Raw genomic sequence first — 14,366 nt, forward strand, 5'->3', positions numbered from 1 at the left:
CCCCGGTGCGAGCGGGCGTGTGTGGGGAAGGGGGCGAGTCTCCGCCTGCCGCCGCCGCCGCCGCTCCCCCAGCCGGCCGCCCGCTCGGCTCCTGTCTCTTTAAAAACGCCCCCCCGCCGCCGCCGCCGCCTTCCTCCTCCTCCTCTGCCGCACCCCCCCGCGCCCGCCCGGTGCGATGGTCCGCGCCGCTAACTCAGCCTAGCCCGCCGGGCCCCGAGTGGAACAGACCAATGCGCGGAGGGGGGGGGCGCTAGGTTCGCCCCGCCGAGCCGGCGGGAGGGAGCCGCAGGGGCCGAGGAGCGCGGCGATTGGCTGTGTCGTCTGCCACTCCGACGCCGGGCTGCGCCTTCCCTAACGTCTCATTGGTCGTTTGCTCTTTCTACTCCCCCACCCTTTTCCTACCTAGCATTTTCCCCGCCGGAAAGGGGCGGGAAGGGCGGGGGTGATTGGCAATAGAAGTAGCCAACGAAGAGAAGGGGCCGGGCCCAGGTGGCGAAAACAGCGGCAGGACTGGTGGAGGCGGCTGTCAGTCGCGCTGCGGKCTGTGCGGCGATTGGCGGATCCATGGGAGCGCGCTGCTGTCACATCCGCTGGCGGCGGCCGCCTCGCCGTTACCTCCGTGATTTCCTGAGGGGAGAGGGCGGCCGGGGCGGCGCTGCCCCCGGCCCGGGGCCGCCTCCCGCCCTCGGAGCTGCCCCAGGCCCTGCCCGGCAGCCGCAAAGGTCGCCCTGGCGACGGCCGTCGGCGGCCTCCGCCATCCGCGGGCCCGAGGCGAGGCGGGAGGCGCCGTTGTGGCCCCCTGGGCTCCGCGGGGGCAGGGTGGGCCCGGCGGGAGAGCCGGGTGCTCCTCCCCGACACCCTTCCGGGCTCACAGCCCCGGTGCTGCCTCGCGAGGGGCAGGCCTGGGTGTAATCGGCCTCCACGGGCATCGGCATCATTGGCAACGGGGGGAAGATGCTGCAGCCTGGTCTGGTTTGKCCTGAGGACTGTGTACAGTCCCAAGGAAGCACTGTCCTCCTGTCCTGGTGTTCCCACGGCAGGGAAGCAAGAGGGCTCTGGTGCCAGAGCTGGTGTTATTGCAGATTTTTTCCCCAAAAATGACTATACAAGTACMTATGAAGGCAAGGAAAGACATCTGAACCCGAACACAGCTCTTAGATCAGAGGCCGCACACGCTGTGGAGTTAGGGAGCAGTGTAATGAGGTGAGGGGGAAAGGAGGGGAATTCTGCCTCCATTTGGGAAGGGAGGGATGCAGGAGGCTCTGCAGAGATTTGGTCCTTACTTTCCTGTCAAGAGCACGATGAAAAAGGTGGTGGGCAGGTGTTGCTGATTTATTTGTTCAATCCACTTTTCCAAGCATGCTATTAACATTCTCAAGGATCAGTAACCTTGAAATCTYGGGTATTAGGCGTTACGGGGCCCTGTCCAGTCCCCTGGCCTGTAGCTTAGTGAAATCAAASACAATTGCAGCTAGCACTTGAGGACAGCATTTCAGAAGACTATGTGTGAAATCCGGTGTGAGGCTCCCCGCTCCCTTTGACCCTCCATGAYCCTTACATTAAGTTACCACAGTGAATGTGCAGCCCACGCCTCTTGAGGAGGTAACAACTGCTGCTGCATCTGCTTCCCACGTGTCAGCCTCTCGCCCCCGGAGACACGTTCATCTGCAGACACAGGGCTCCCCACCGCAGCTCTGACACCACCTCCTCACCCATACAACCTGAGTACTTGTCCTTTCTGTGGGGGAAGATCCCTATATGTGCAGGACACCCTGGTTGTGTGTCCTGGTGTTGATGAGGACAGCTCAGTGACTTCAGCTTTGAGCATTTGCCACACTAAGGAGCTGCCTGCCAGACACTTTGCTAAGAGTCATTCCCAACAGTATGAATGGGTCCTTTTTAAACATAAGAAATGGTGTGACTGGTCTGTTTTATGAAAGTCATTCTTTCTCCCATGTCTGTGACAAACACCCTGGTAACACCTAGGACAGGACGCRGCTTCTTTCTTTAAGCCCTTTATCAGACTCCCTTGTTTGCCATGCATGGGAAGAAGCAGAGACTCGTTAAACCACTTACATACCAATGCCACCAGTACCGTTGTCTACCTGATGATCAATAGGTTGTTTCCTTAAACTCTACAGCTCTTAGAATTTCTTTCTTATCTTCTCCTAGCTCATGAGTTCTTTGGAGCAGGGACTCATCCCTCCCCCATGTCTCTTACTCTCTCTTTTTTTTTTTTTTTCTTTTAGTTTTTAGTTCTGTCTTTGTCCAGGGCTGATTGATGGGGGTTATTAGATTTTACAATAGTAAAGACAATTATAACTGAGCTAAAATGAAAGGTTTTTAGATCGGAGGAGGCTCTCACAGTGCTAAAAACCATCCTCCTGGATTCAACAATGATTCCTTTCTACTTCCACTAAGTCAATGTTAATATTCTTTATTGACTTAAGTTGTAACAGAAATGTACTCTAAATGCTGCACACTTGTCATATTTTCACAAAGACAAATAATACCAAGGAAACTTCTATATGCCATGATCAAGCTTACTTTTTTAATATCATCCTTATTTTCACTGCAAATCTACAGCAGACATTTGTGAAAGAGACATCTCACCTAAGAAATGTCATATACTGTTTTTAATAACCTTGATCTTAAGCTCTACCATATCTTTAGTAATGAAAAAATCAACAGAAAATACAGATCTTTTGCATTTACTAATCAAACAGCTCTTTTATCTTCTGAAAAGAAATGTATAGACGTCATGATGGCATTCCAACATCATCCGCTCAATTAGGTAAGAAAATAAATGATAAAAATGAGTTCTCTTGGATCCTTCTCATCCAAATACAAAAGGGCCATCAAAGGAAGCTACCAATTAGTTTTAATCCAGAAGCCAATCTTTAAACAGATGTTGGTCTCTCTTTGACTAATTACCTTTTTTTCCAGTAGCCTTCCAGCTAGCTAGTCACACATACCTAGTTCTGTGAATCAAGGCAGGATTGGGATCATTGGAAACAAGATACATGTTGTAAAAGCACATTTACTGGCAGAACTTACAGTATGTGACATTATCTCTCTGTGTCCCTGTCATCATTTGATGTCTGTCCAGTCGAAGCRATGAAAATCCCTTTCTTCCTAAAGACGCTGGAAAAGCTCTGGTTTGTGTATTCCTGTAAAAGCCCAAGGACTTTCTAAAGAAAAGCTGCAAAGCATGCGTGAGGCTACCTGCTGAGACGCAGGCGAGGCAAAAGATAGCAGGGATATCAATTGTACATGTGAAATTAAAACTTTATGGTCAAATGTTTAGCCCTCTCTCCCCTGGCCTGCTCTGCCACACACGAGCAAGGTCTTTGCTCCTACCATAAAGACACTTCCTAGTCCATGTCCTCACCCAAGGCATCCGGTCTCTTCCCAGGTTCTCCGAGCAAAGCTTCACCTCCCCCTTCCCTTCCCTACAGCTAAACAACAAAAGCTTCCCGGGCAAGCTGGAAACTCATTGYTAGACATTGCTGTTAAAGCAGCTGTTTTTCAGTGTGTCTTGTAGAGCTTAAGGCATTTCAGCTTCAAAATAGTTCCCTTTTCATTCACTATTGGCCAAATTAAGTAACATTCCTAGGTTTGGGTACTCTGATGCYTGCAGCAGAGCGGGAATATTAATAAATTGACCTACAGCAGGAATTAACCACTGCTTCCAAAAGCAATGGGGCTAAAGAGCTACCCAGTCCCCTGTTCCCTCCCCTGTGAAAACCAGCTAAACTTCCTCAGCACAAATGCAAGGCAAAGGCTGCCAGCACCGAGTTCAAGGTGGATAGAAGTGAATGCAATGGAAAGCAGTAGGTGATTAATATCCTAATAGCATCTACGTAAGTGATCTGAATATCTTCCAACKAAACAAACACCACAACATTACTACAGTCTAAATCCAAGGAGAGGGTTATTCTTATTCTGCAACAACCTACTGTTACTAATCCTGGGTTTTTCTCCATGGCTACAGCATCAAAACAGGAGATAAAGATAAAAGCGAGAACTTACGGCTATGAAATTTAAGACCATCTCTCTGAAGAAATCAGATCCCGAAAGACAATACATATGTTCAATGCTCTGCAGATTCTGAAATTTTCATGGAGGTTTCTGTGCCACTTTTCTCGCAGAGTCCTCATGTTTACCTAATGGAGGTGTTTGGTTTATGCAGAAAAAAAACAAGTAAGTTTACAAAGAACAAGGGTTTCCTTTTAAGAAAGAACACCAGCATTGATTACAGTCCTCCTCTGAAAGAAATACTTTGGAAAATGCACATTTTTATCTTTTGCAAGTTCAGGAACAACTACAACATTTAACTATTCCTGTTCCTTGAGGTTCACGGTGCAGCACTTGAAGAGTGATGATTTAAGAGCATTTCAAGACACATCAAACTGACACACAGGACACTGCTCTGGCTACTTCTGTGATCAATGGCAATAGGTGCTGAGTCCTCCCTCACCTCCCAGGGGCAGGAAAGTAGAAATTTGCAGACTGAATCTCCAGGGGCATTTCCAAAGCATGTGCATTACCTTTCTGGCTTCAAATTTCCCCAAGGTTTTCCTGGCACCTTATTCTCCAGAAAGAGGAGAAATCTCTTTCAGCTGGAAATCTGACCTGAAATTTTTGGAAACAGAATAAAAATAAACTCTAAAACAGTATAGAAAATAAAAGCTCTTGAGATTTGTTGAGGCCAGATCCTTACCTGGCAAGCTTGCAGCAAGCTCTAGAAGGGGGCAGTGTTATCAAGCCCTTTGCTTTCCATCTTGCAAAGATACCAGAATCTTTCCTGGGAAATACACAAACACCTAAACTCTACAAATACCTCCCAGTTGTTCCATTCCATACTGTGAAGGTGGCACAGAAGCACCAGGTAACTGTTTAACACCAGTGAAACCAAAATAAGAGTGGAAAATAGTGACACCTTTTTGTCCTCTATTAATTACAGCCACATATAAACTGCTGTAGTTTACATACAGCATAGCTGCTTGCTCTATGTGCACGCACACACACACACACACTGATGTGTTTTACACATTTGCTGAAGTTTAATTTACTCCTGGGCACAGCTTGGGAGTGTTTCTAAAATAAAACCTTTTGGTGCAGCAGACAGCTTGGGAAAGGATTTGCCTCTGGGGGGAGGAAATAATTCCAGTGCCTCCCGTGTCTCTTGGAGGAATTTTTAATTTTAAAGCATTGATGATTATGCTAATTAGTGCTTTCCCCCAAATGACAATGGAATATAAATGTTGATAGTAGCTAAAACATACTGCAAATGTACAGCAAACTCTTCCTCCAGAGACTCATCTATGTTACACGATAGCTCAGTTGGGAAGTGGCAGAGTTCTTCCACATCGAAACTCAAACCAACTGTATCCTCCATCCACATCATCCCAAGGGGGAACTTTCCGACTTTTCTGGCTAGCCATAAATCAGTCCTTACTTCATTCACTTTTCCACATAAAATGCATTAAAGTGCCCATTTTAGTTTGCTGGTAAACGTGAACCTTTCCCTTAGATCAGATGCACAAACACCACCGAGGTTCTAGCTAGGATTCTTAACAAAAATATGAATTACAAGTGAGTCTGTCCTAGGACTGAACCCACAAGAGGCTGACGAGCCCAGTTCTCAAAGTGGATTTCAACAGGACTGTTCAAGGGTTGGTCTTGCTTGCTGGTTTGAAACTCATGGATCTAAAARCTTGCAAAGTTCTTAATTCTGAAGGTGCTTGGTAGAACTGAGGAAGCAACTCAGGAATATTTTTCATAGAGTTACACCCCTTAAGAGTAGAGGAGGAGAGATATCCAATGAGACACCGAAGCAAGCAGTCCTCAATATAAACAGGCGATAAGCAGTGCTTGGATATTCTCTGGAAGATGCTGGACTTCGGCACTCACTCCTTTTGGGCTTCCCCTTGACCCAGGTCTCCAAACACACACCCTGTTTCATCTTCTAGCAGGAGACCCAGAGCAGGCAGCCTGCGTGCACGCAGCTAAAACACTAGATGCAGTTGTGGCCTCTTGTTCTGCTCACAAAGGGCCAATTTGCTCTTACAAGCACGAGGGCCCTCCACGCTAATAACCAATACATAATACATGAAGATTCCTCAGTGCCTCTTCTGCATGTTTCCAGGCACTCTAAAAAGGACAAATTCTCCCATGATCTACCAGGAATTACACATTCCAAACCCCCAACACAACCATTTTCCAAAACCCTAAATATAATTTTTTTTTAGCATTTTAAAAATAAACTATTTTAAAATCTTTAGTTCTACCCCAGCCTGTTTTCATCTAAGTATTATGAATTGCAGTTCAAATAAAAAGCACCACCGTTACGTACTCCAAAACCRTTAAAGCAGACTGGGTTGTTTGTCTGACCACAGCGTTTAAAACCAGGGAGATACCAGGTAAAATCTGCATTATTCTGCCAGAAGCTGATTGCCATTAACTCMTAATGAAATTCATCTGAGCTCCTTAAGAACCCTAGCAGTTTGCAGGGACTACTGTCTACTTGCTCCTTTATCTTAGGGACAAAACAGCAGCCTTGCTACCACCCTGAATTGCAGGTGTAGCCCCAGCAGCACCAGCTCCTTTAGAGCTGAAAATTAGAGCTGAAAACAGAGCTAAAAAAAAAAAAAAAAAAAAAAAAGTTGAATTTTTCAGTCCAACCTATTAGTAAGAGCATCTGATGGGTGCCAGATCCACCCTAGAGATTTGTCCCTAGCCCAGTGCTATCATAGAGGATAACGTGGCTCCTTGAATTCACAACATTCAGTGACAAAGAGTCAGTTCAGTTGCACGAGTCTTACCAAAAGGATGCTTGTTGATCCAGAGAGTCCAAAATCAGGTGGACTTCAAAAGATACAGCTGACAAAGGACTTTATAATCATGCCTTGAAGTTTCCTAAGGGAATTACGGAGCCCTGCCAATATGCTCACTTGTCTTGGTGATCTTTTGCAGACGGCTTCGACGTAGTGCCTGGAATTCCAAGGATTCCCAGCTCATAGGTTGAAAAGAGTCCTAAAAAAACAGAATGCTTGGATTTACTTACGTGAAGATCATTTACTAGATTTCCCTTCAGCACTACCACAGGATGAAATTTTGGTCCTAGTTGAATTCAAAAGGAATTTTGCCACTGACTTAAATGGAGCTAAAATGTCACAACACTTCAACATCTGGCTGCAACTGAACACACAGCAAAGTTCACTTCCTCAGCCTCTGAAGACAACACAGGACATTGGCTATCTCATTTAAAATGAAAATTTTGTTCTTGGCAAGCTGTTCATAATGAAGAGTGAATCCATCCACCAACACTATCAGAACTAAATCCCCCATTGGCAATAGCATCAATGGGTTCTCTGTCGTTTTCTGGGAAGAATGTCAAAATCACCCATCTACTGTTGAGAGTCATTGTGCTGTAACAACTTGGTTTGTGACAGCAGATCCATCCTTGTCTGTGGTTTCCCACAGATATGGGGGGTTTTCACCCAAGTCATCTTCAGCTTCCTGAGCCACTGGACGAGTCCCTTGCTAAGTTAGAGAGCAGTTATTAATCCAACCCCCGGAATATGGTGATCAAGGGTAGGGCTGAAAGGTAACTAAGGATGGAGGGACAACTGATGCGAGTTAGTTTCTCCCACTGAAAATCCAGTTGAGACACAGCATTGTTGGTTTAGTGTAAAATATTTGTGCCAGGTCAACCACAAGCGGGTACCTCTTTTTACGGGAATGCGAATAAAACAAAATAGCGGCTCAGGGGAGGCATGAAAATCTGCTCACAAGAGAAGACCCATCAGTGTCTGTAAGGAAAGGGACATACACAGAGAGATGCTTTTTTGTGCAAGGTGGAAAGGGATCCAGGCTGTTGCTTCCTGCTCCAGGCAGGGACGGGCTAACACACCTGTGCAAACCCAGCTTCCTTCCATCCTGTCCCATGCCCTGGGGAACACAACCAAAATCAGTCTCCAGTATCTGACGAGCTTTAATTCCCAGCACTTAAATAATTAGCTTCTCAAATGTACAAAAACAACTCTCATTTTCTGGATTAATGAAGGAAGCTGGGTTCCACTGAGCAAAGCTATTATGGAGCTGCTAATGCACGGCTTGATTTCATCGCCTGCCACTAAGCACGGAGCGATGGGGGCTCCTGGGAGAGCAGAAAGACAAGGAGGGCAACGCTGCTGCAGGGTTAAAGCAGAAGGCAGGAGGGGAGGCCCTAGCAATTCACTGCTTTGTGGTTTTATGCAGAGAGAGGGCTGGGATTGTTTATGCATCTGCTGGGTTTTATCTGGGTTTGTGATGATGCCATCTAACCCAAAAGAAAGCCAAAGGATCTCAGGGAGATCCTAAAGGGTGGACAGTTTGCTTAATCATAGACCATTCCGAAGTAGTTTCCCATGCAAAGCAACAGAAATATAGTGTACAGAGACAAGTCTAGACTTTAGGTAGCCACTTAGCAGCTTCTGCACCAGTTATAACAACGCAGTATTGCAAAGAGCTTTAGTGCAATGTCTTTCACAGCYGGAAACACTACAGAGGTACTGCAATATAACTGTCCTCTCTGCCACTGGCTTACAAGTTGATGGGAAATTAGTTGCAAAGAGTCTTTTTTTTTTTCCTATCTAGGCAGGTACAGGCATGCAAACTCTGCAGAACAAAATCCCCTTCTTTCTTCATTATATTGAAAAAGGACTGATGATTTGCTGGTTGGAGTTCCTCAAGTGGATTTGGGACTAAATAGCTTCTTACAGTGAAGTTCCTCTAACTGCACTACTGCCCTGTGCCTTCAAGCACATCACCTCAGTCACACTCTTCCAAAAAGGATCAAACAAAGCCCTTGACCTTTGTAAGAAAAGCCTCAAGTTGTAATGGAAGCCTTGGGTTTAACAAAGAAACCTCAGTGCAGATATGCAGCAATAATTGAGATGTACATAGAAGGAACTGTGGTGCTTTATGCAGCAGAGTTTGTGCTTCATAGTCTGACTTTCAGCCACAGACGAAAACTTTTAGGGACCTGCATATGCTTGGGAGCCTCAGCACCTTCCCAGCTGGTTTTCTAGAGGTGGTCACTCAAAACTAAGCCTTTCKCTGGAGATGCAGACCATGCTGCTTCATGCATTTGGTCAATGCTTGTTGGACCACTGACTTGAGGGGAGTTACATCCCATGTGATTTAGCTGAAGCACTCAGGAAATAATTATGTACAGTGGAGAGTTAAAAGAAGGTAATTAGAYTGTACAAATAAATAATTGAAGTGACTAAAAAAATCCACCCAAAGCCTACTTTTAGAACATTATTTAATGTAAATGAATCACTTAGTGGACAATGTAATAATCATCAGTTCAGTTTCTGTTCATTATCAAAAACAATACAAAAGGATTGGCAGGGAAGAGCCATGTGCCAGAGGGAGCCCTTCAGGAAATACCACAGAATCTGGACTGGCTTTTGTCTGTTCTTCTATTGTTTTCTGAAAATGCCTTGCTAATGAGTGTCCAACCTTATGGTTGTCTCTCTGTCTCTCTCTCTCTCTCTTTCTCTCTTTCTCTCTCTCTCTCTCTCTCTCCCCTCCCTTATTTTGTTTTTCTTTTCCCCCAAAGCATATCACTAATAATTTTGCCCTTTCAAAATGACCTGAAATGTTTGTTCAGGTCAGAAGAGCCCCACACATCATGTATGAACTTTGACGAGACCTAAGAAGCTGAGGATGGGTGGCCTTAGGCAGCCTGGGAAAACCCACCTGAGATAATAAAGAGTTTTGCTTCCTCCTTAAGAAAAAAAATCCATTAAGGGAAGCATTAGGTATCTTTGAAACTTCCAATACCTCCTGAATTCAACACCTGTATACTTGGCAAGTTCATCCTTAGTTACTCAGTTTCAAGTGATGCTAACTTCATTCTAAGAAGCAACTGACTTTGCAATGGGGCATATTTGTATTCATCATTTAAGCAGGGAACTTGAATTAGAGGAATCTCCGTTAAGGATTTGGGGAGGAAAAAACTACCAAGTAGATGCTCTTGCTAGAAGAAACAGAGGCTAAGGAGATAATATTAAGCCCCAAAACACCGTAATTATAATTGTGAACTGCTGATGCACTGGCAATCACATCTCTTAGAGCTATTTTGGACTATCTGATAGCTCAGATGTGTGATAAAGAACCAGGGTAYCTCGTTCTCACCTGGCTCCTTGGCTCACTCCTGCTGCAGCTCCTGGTCCCTGCAGTGCTGCTGCTCTGACTCTCTGCAGGCCGCAGTGGCAGCCGAATCCCTGAAACCATCTGAGGGAGGGRAAAAAAAGGCAAAAACAATAAATAGGAGAAAAGAGGGTGGGGCAGATAAGCAGGCTTTGCTGCTGAGGAAAAGGCATGTGAAACTGCACCCGGATTTGACTTCTCAAGGTTGTCGTCGGGAGCCGAGAAGCACTTGGTTTGTTTTAGTTTGCCTTGAACAAAAACTTGGACTCTGCAGCAAATTTCTGCAGTCAGAACTTATTTGTGTCAAACCCAGTGACGACAGAATATGTGGGTTTCTAGTTAACACCAGCTAAAATCTGGGATAGAAATACACATGTCGTAAAGTCTTGTGGCATTAACCGCCCTTAGGACCGACTCCTGCAAAATCCCTGTTAAATTAGCTGCATAACTTGCAATCAGGAGGGGGTGCTCATGGCACACATCCAGAATCCCACTTAAGGGGAGGCTCTCCAGAGGAGTCCTGCTGGCCCATACTGGGACTATTTATGACACTGTTCTTTCCTGCTCTTACCTGTCCTTCAGCTGGGGGTTAGTCTTGCTGAAGCAGAGCCTGCAAATGGGTGGCCTGTCCTCTCCATGGCCACCAGAATCCAGTGCCTGGAATATTAATGAAAGAGCTGGCAGTTCAGATTAATACCCTGGGCTGCAAATGGTGACGCACGGCCCTGCTGCCACCTCTGCTGCAGGACAGGAACCTCCCGCRGCGAGATGGGGCAGCGGCACCAGTGAGACAGCACAGCCCTTCCAGCCACTTTGCTCGAGGGATGCAGTGCTTGGTACCTGCCAGGCAGTCTTGCACAGGGTGGTTATCACAGAGCAGAGAGGGATGCGGCTTTTTCACTGAGTGTTTTCACCCTGGGCAGGGACAGCTCTGCCCTTCTGATAAACAACAGCTCCTTGCACGGAACCATCACCSCCATTTGCACCAATTGACACTTTTTGTGTGGSCTCTATTAAAGACAAAAAGATCTCAASGATGTGCTTAAAAGGAGAAAARTAAATAAATAAAYAAACCTGATTATGTTAACTCCYGGTATCTGAAGGGCATAATCCTAATATTGGGATATGCAGAGAAGCCAGCAGCCTAATTAGCCCTGCTTGTTTTACAAACTTGCCCTGAAATATCCCAAAAATGTATTCAATAAACCCTATTCCTCCCTGCTCTGGTAASGAATATATTTTTTGTTGGTCCCTGGAGTGGTTGCTTAAGTCAGGTCTCCCTGTAATTACAGCCCTCGCAGCGGCGCGGGAGGTTTAATTAAGAGTCGCTGTAGGTGAGCTGTCACCCAGACACAGCGAGTCCTGCTGGCAGAGGGGCCCGGCTCCAGCAGCAGTGGCTATTTGGGGTATTTGGGGCGTTTGGACTAGACAATAAAACTTTGCAAAGGGTTTCGAGGTCCTCCTGTAGCCGGATGCCCGCGGCAGCCACTGCTTGGAGCCCATGGGCTCCATCGCTGGCCGGGCTGCAGCTCTGAACGTCTCTCCGAGCTCAGGAGACGCTCTGCCCACCGCAGCATTTCATAATGCTCCCCCTCTTTCAAAAAGTGTGACTCACCAGTTTCAAACGGTGACATTTCATTCCCCAGCTATTCCGGGAGCAGCTGGCTCTGTGGCACACAGGGATGCGGGGAAAGGCAAGGAGGGAGCGCAGAACCAGACCTCAGAGCACAATCCGCTCCCTCACACAGGTACGGTGCGCTTGCATTTCACAATCACGTCATCTGGGAGATACTGGCAAATTCCCTAAGAGTAAAACAATAAATCAAAGCACATCTCAGAGAAAAACATCCATCTGTGATGCAATTCCATCTCAGCCAGGACAGGCTGGGAGAGCAGCTCGCTGCGAGGAAATTCACAGTCCCCTCTTCTCACCCCTCTCGTGAACGTGGACCCTGCGGTTCTGGGTGGCTCTTGCAAAAGGCTCCCCTGTGAAGCAGCCCCAAGTTTCCATCGTCACCAATATCTCACTACCCATGAACAAACGCATGTGTGGTGGGAAGATGACAATGGGGGGAATGACAAAGAAATCACTGTCAGCTCCCAATCCCGAGAGGGGTTCCGTGTCACGCTGCAGTTCAGCACAGCTCGTGTCCCTGCTGTGGGGACGTCACTGTCGCAAGCACAACACGCAGCACGTGAGCAGGGGCTGCTGCAGGCGCTGCCCTCGCAAACGCGCAAMCGCTGCCGCGGTGCCAGGGGCAGAACCTCCCCTGGCCTTCGACTAGAAACGTGYGCGTGCCCGAGCGGCGTCAGAGCCACGACCCGGCCCCGTTCATTAATGTTCGTAAAATTCCACGGGGAGGCAGCGTGGAGCGATGCAGCCACAGGCTCCCGAGGGGAGTGTCGGGATGCTGCTGGCAGTGTCACAGCAGCCTGGCATCCCGGCGCTGCCACCGGCCCTGCTGCCCCGCTGGGACAGGCTGCCTGATTTGTACCCCACGGTGCCATCATGGACGGTGACAGCACCGCTCACCTTGGCACTGCATGAGCTCACGCAGGGGATGCTCCATTGCATTCCCATCCCTCTCCCTCGCTGCAAGAGGGAGGGCTGCTCCAAGGCTCCCTGTGCCTGGCAGCGGGAAAGCAGCCGGCACCGGCCGCTGCCCTCGTCACCCATGGACATGGTGCAGAAATCAGGGCTCCTTCCACACGGGCCGCGTCGTCCCGGCGTGCAGCAGGCAATGACCTTGGCTGGGGAGCCGTCCCCTGCATACAAAGATGGACATAAAAGCAGCAATTGCCTTTTTAAAAAGCAACCRATGTTCTGCTAAGGTAGGGAAAGGCGGTGGTTTGTTAAATAAATGCATCTGTCAGAGCTAGGGTTTTTTTTTTTTTCCAGCTTCCCTAAATGCCCTTCACCAGCAGCGAGGGGGAGGGGACCTGCTCTTTGAAGCTTTTTCCTTATGGGAATAGAAAACACGGAAAGAATTCAATTCTCTGCCACAGCCCAGCACCGCTGATCCATGCTTCAAAACCCAAAGCCCAGAAGACAAGCTGGGTGCGGACGGCTTGCAGCATTTATGACCTCCAGACCAGCCTTGCTCAATACCCTGCACCATTAAGCGTCCCCCGTAGTGCTAAAGCACAGAAAGAGGGGAAGGAATGGAGAAAGGGGAAGAAAAATAAGGAAATTGGGTGCAGAAAAGAACRGCAGTTATGGCAATCCTTGGTCAAAAGCACCATCTAGTGAAAAACGGGAGCAGTGCAACCTAAATTGCTGGGAGAGAGGCAGCTGCATCGACCACAAATGGAACTGGATTTCTACCACAGCCTACAAAAAATACATATATATGAGGCCATGTTCATGGGCAGAGCTATGTCTGCATGAACATGTTCCACAATCAGGGCCCTGCGTGCGAATACTTGTCCTGTGGAGACGTGCCCAGCTCCCCTCCAAGAACCTCGCTACCCTAAAGCCAGCGGGGAACGAGGTGCCACCGGAAAAGAATTATTTCCCTGTTACGATTTGGGAACTAAGGAAAAGAAAAGGTGAGCGAGCGGTCCAAGGTCATGCAGGAAGCCGGAGGCAGATCCGGGAATAGAGCCCGGCAAGGCAAGGCTGGATCCAGAGCCCTGCCTGAACAATAGAGCAGCCACCTTCCCTCGGGTGCCGCTTAACTCCTTCCTATCTCACCACAAAGCCCGAGAGGGGCAGCCCTTGCCCTTCCCTGCAGCCTTCACCACCCCGAACCAAAGAGTCTGGAATGGGAAAAGGCAGGATTTGTTTATCCTGAGAGCAGCAAGTGCTGCAGATAGGCAGCAACTCCAACACCCCAGGTCTGAGCAGTCCCCTCAGCAATCAGAGCAAGCCCAGTTGGAAGCTTTTTAGGAAATCAGCCCTTCAGCTTTGCCACGGCTCCATTTCTGCATGTCACAACATCCTGAGCTCCTCTGGAGATGCTCAGCTCTGCTCAAAAGSCTGTGGAAGGTCCAGGTTTGGGGTATTCAGCTGTGGGAGGGAAGATGTGGGAAGATGCTGTTGCCTCCTCCTTTTGGGTCAGCTGCAGAGGTCGGGGACTCGCAGCGAGACCCTCCATCCGAACTGCAGCCTGTTTCCATACTAAGCTTGAAAACGCTGCAGTGCAGGGATCAGAGAGGAC

The 14,366-nt window shown here is 47.9% G+C and overlaps 2 long non-coding RNA genes across 3 annotated transcripts; both read right to left on the reverse strand.

Moving 5' to 3' along the window:
• Nucleotides 1-2,623: 2,623 nt before the first annotated feature.
• Nucleotides 2,624-7,034, reverse strand: LOC112959946. 2 transcript variants are annotated; one of them, XR_003251673.1, is made up of 5 exons: nucleotides 6,828-7,034; nucleotides 4,724-4,807; nucleotides 4,551-4,635; nucleotides 4,033-4,166; nucleotides 2,624-3,170 (listed from the first exon to the last, which is right to left on the reverse strand). It is a non-coding gene; the product is annotated as an uncharacterized LOC112959946 (long non-coding RNA). The 2 variants fall into 2 exon arrangements; XR_003251674.1 differs by lacking the exon at nucleotides 4,724-4,807.
• Nucleotides 7,035-10,241: 3,207 nt separating this feature from the next.
• On the reverse strand, nucleotides 10,242-12,789 carry LOC112959954. Its single transcript, XR_003251675.1, has 4 exons — nucleotides 12,740-12,789; nucleotides 11,822-12,009; nucleotides 10,778-10,863; nucleotides 10,242-10,290 (listed from the first exon to the last, which is right to left on the reverse strand). It is a non-coding gene; the product is annotated as an uncharacterized LOC112959954 (long non-coding RNA).
• Nucleotides 12,790-14,366: the final 1,577 nt, after the last annotated feature.

This window comes from Nothoprocta perdicaria, unplaced genomic scaffold, assembly GCF_003342845.1.
Source record: "Nothoprocta perdicaria isolate Ctin4 unplaced genomic scaffold, notPer1 scaffold_12, whole genome shotgun sequence".
In the NCBI taxonomy this organism is placed as follows: domain Eukaryota; kingdom Metazoa; phylum Chordata; class Aves; order Tinamiformes; family Tinamidae; genus Nothoprocta; species Nothoprocta perdicaria.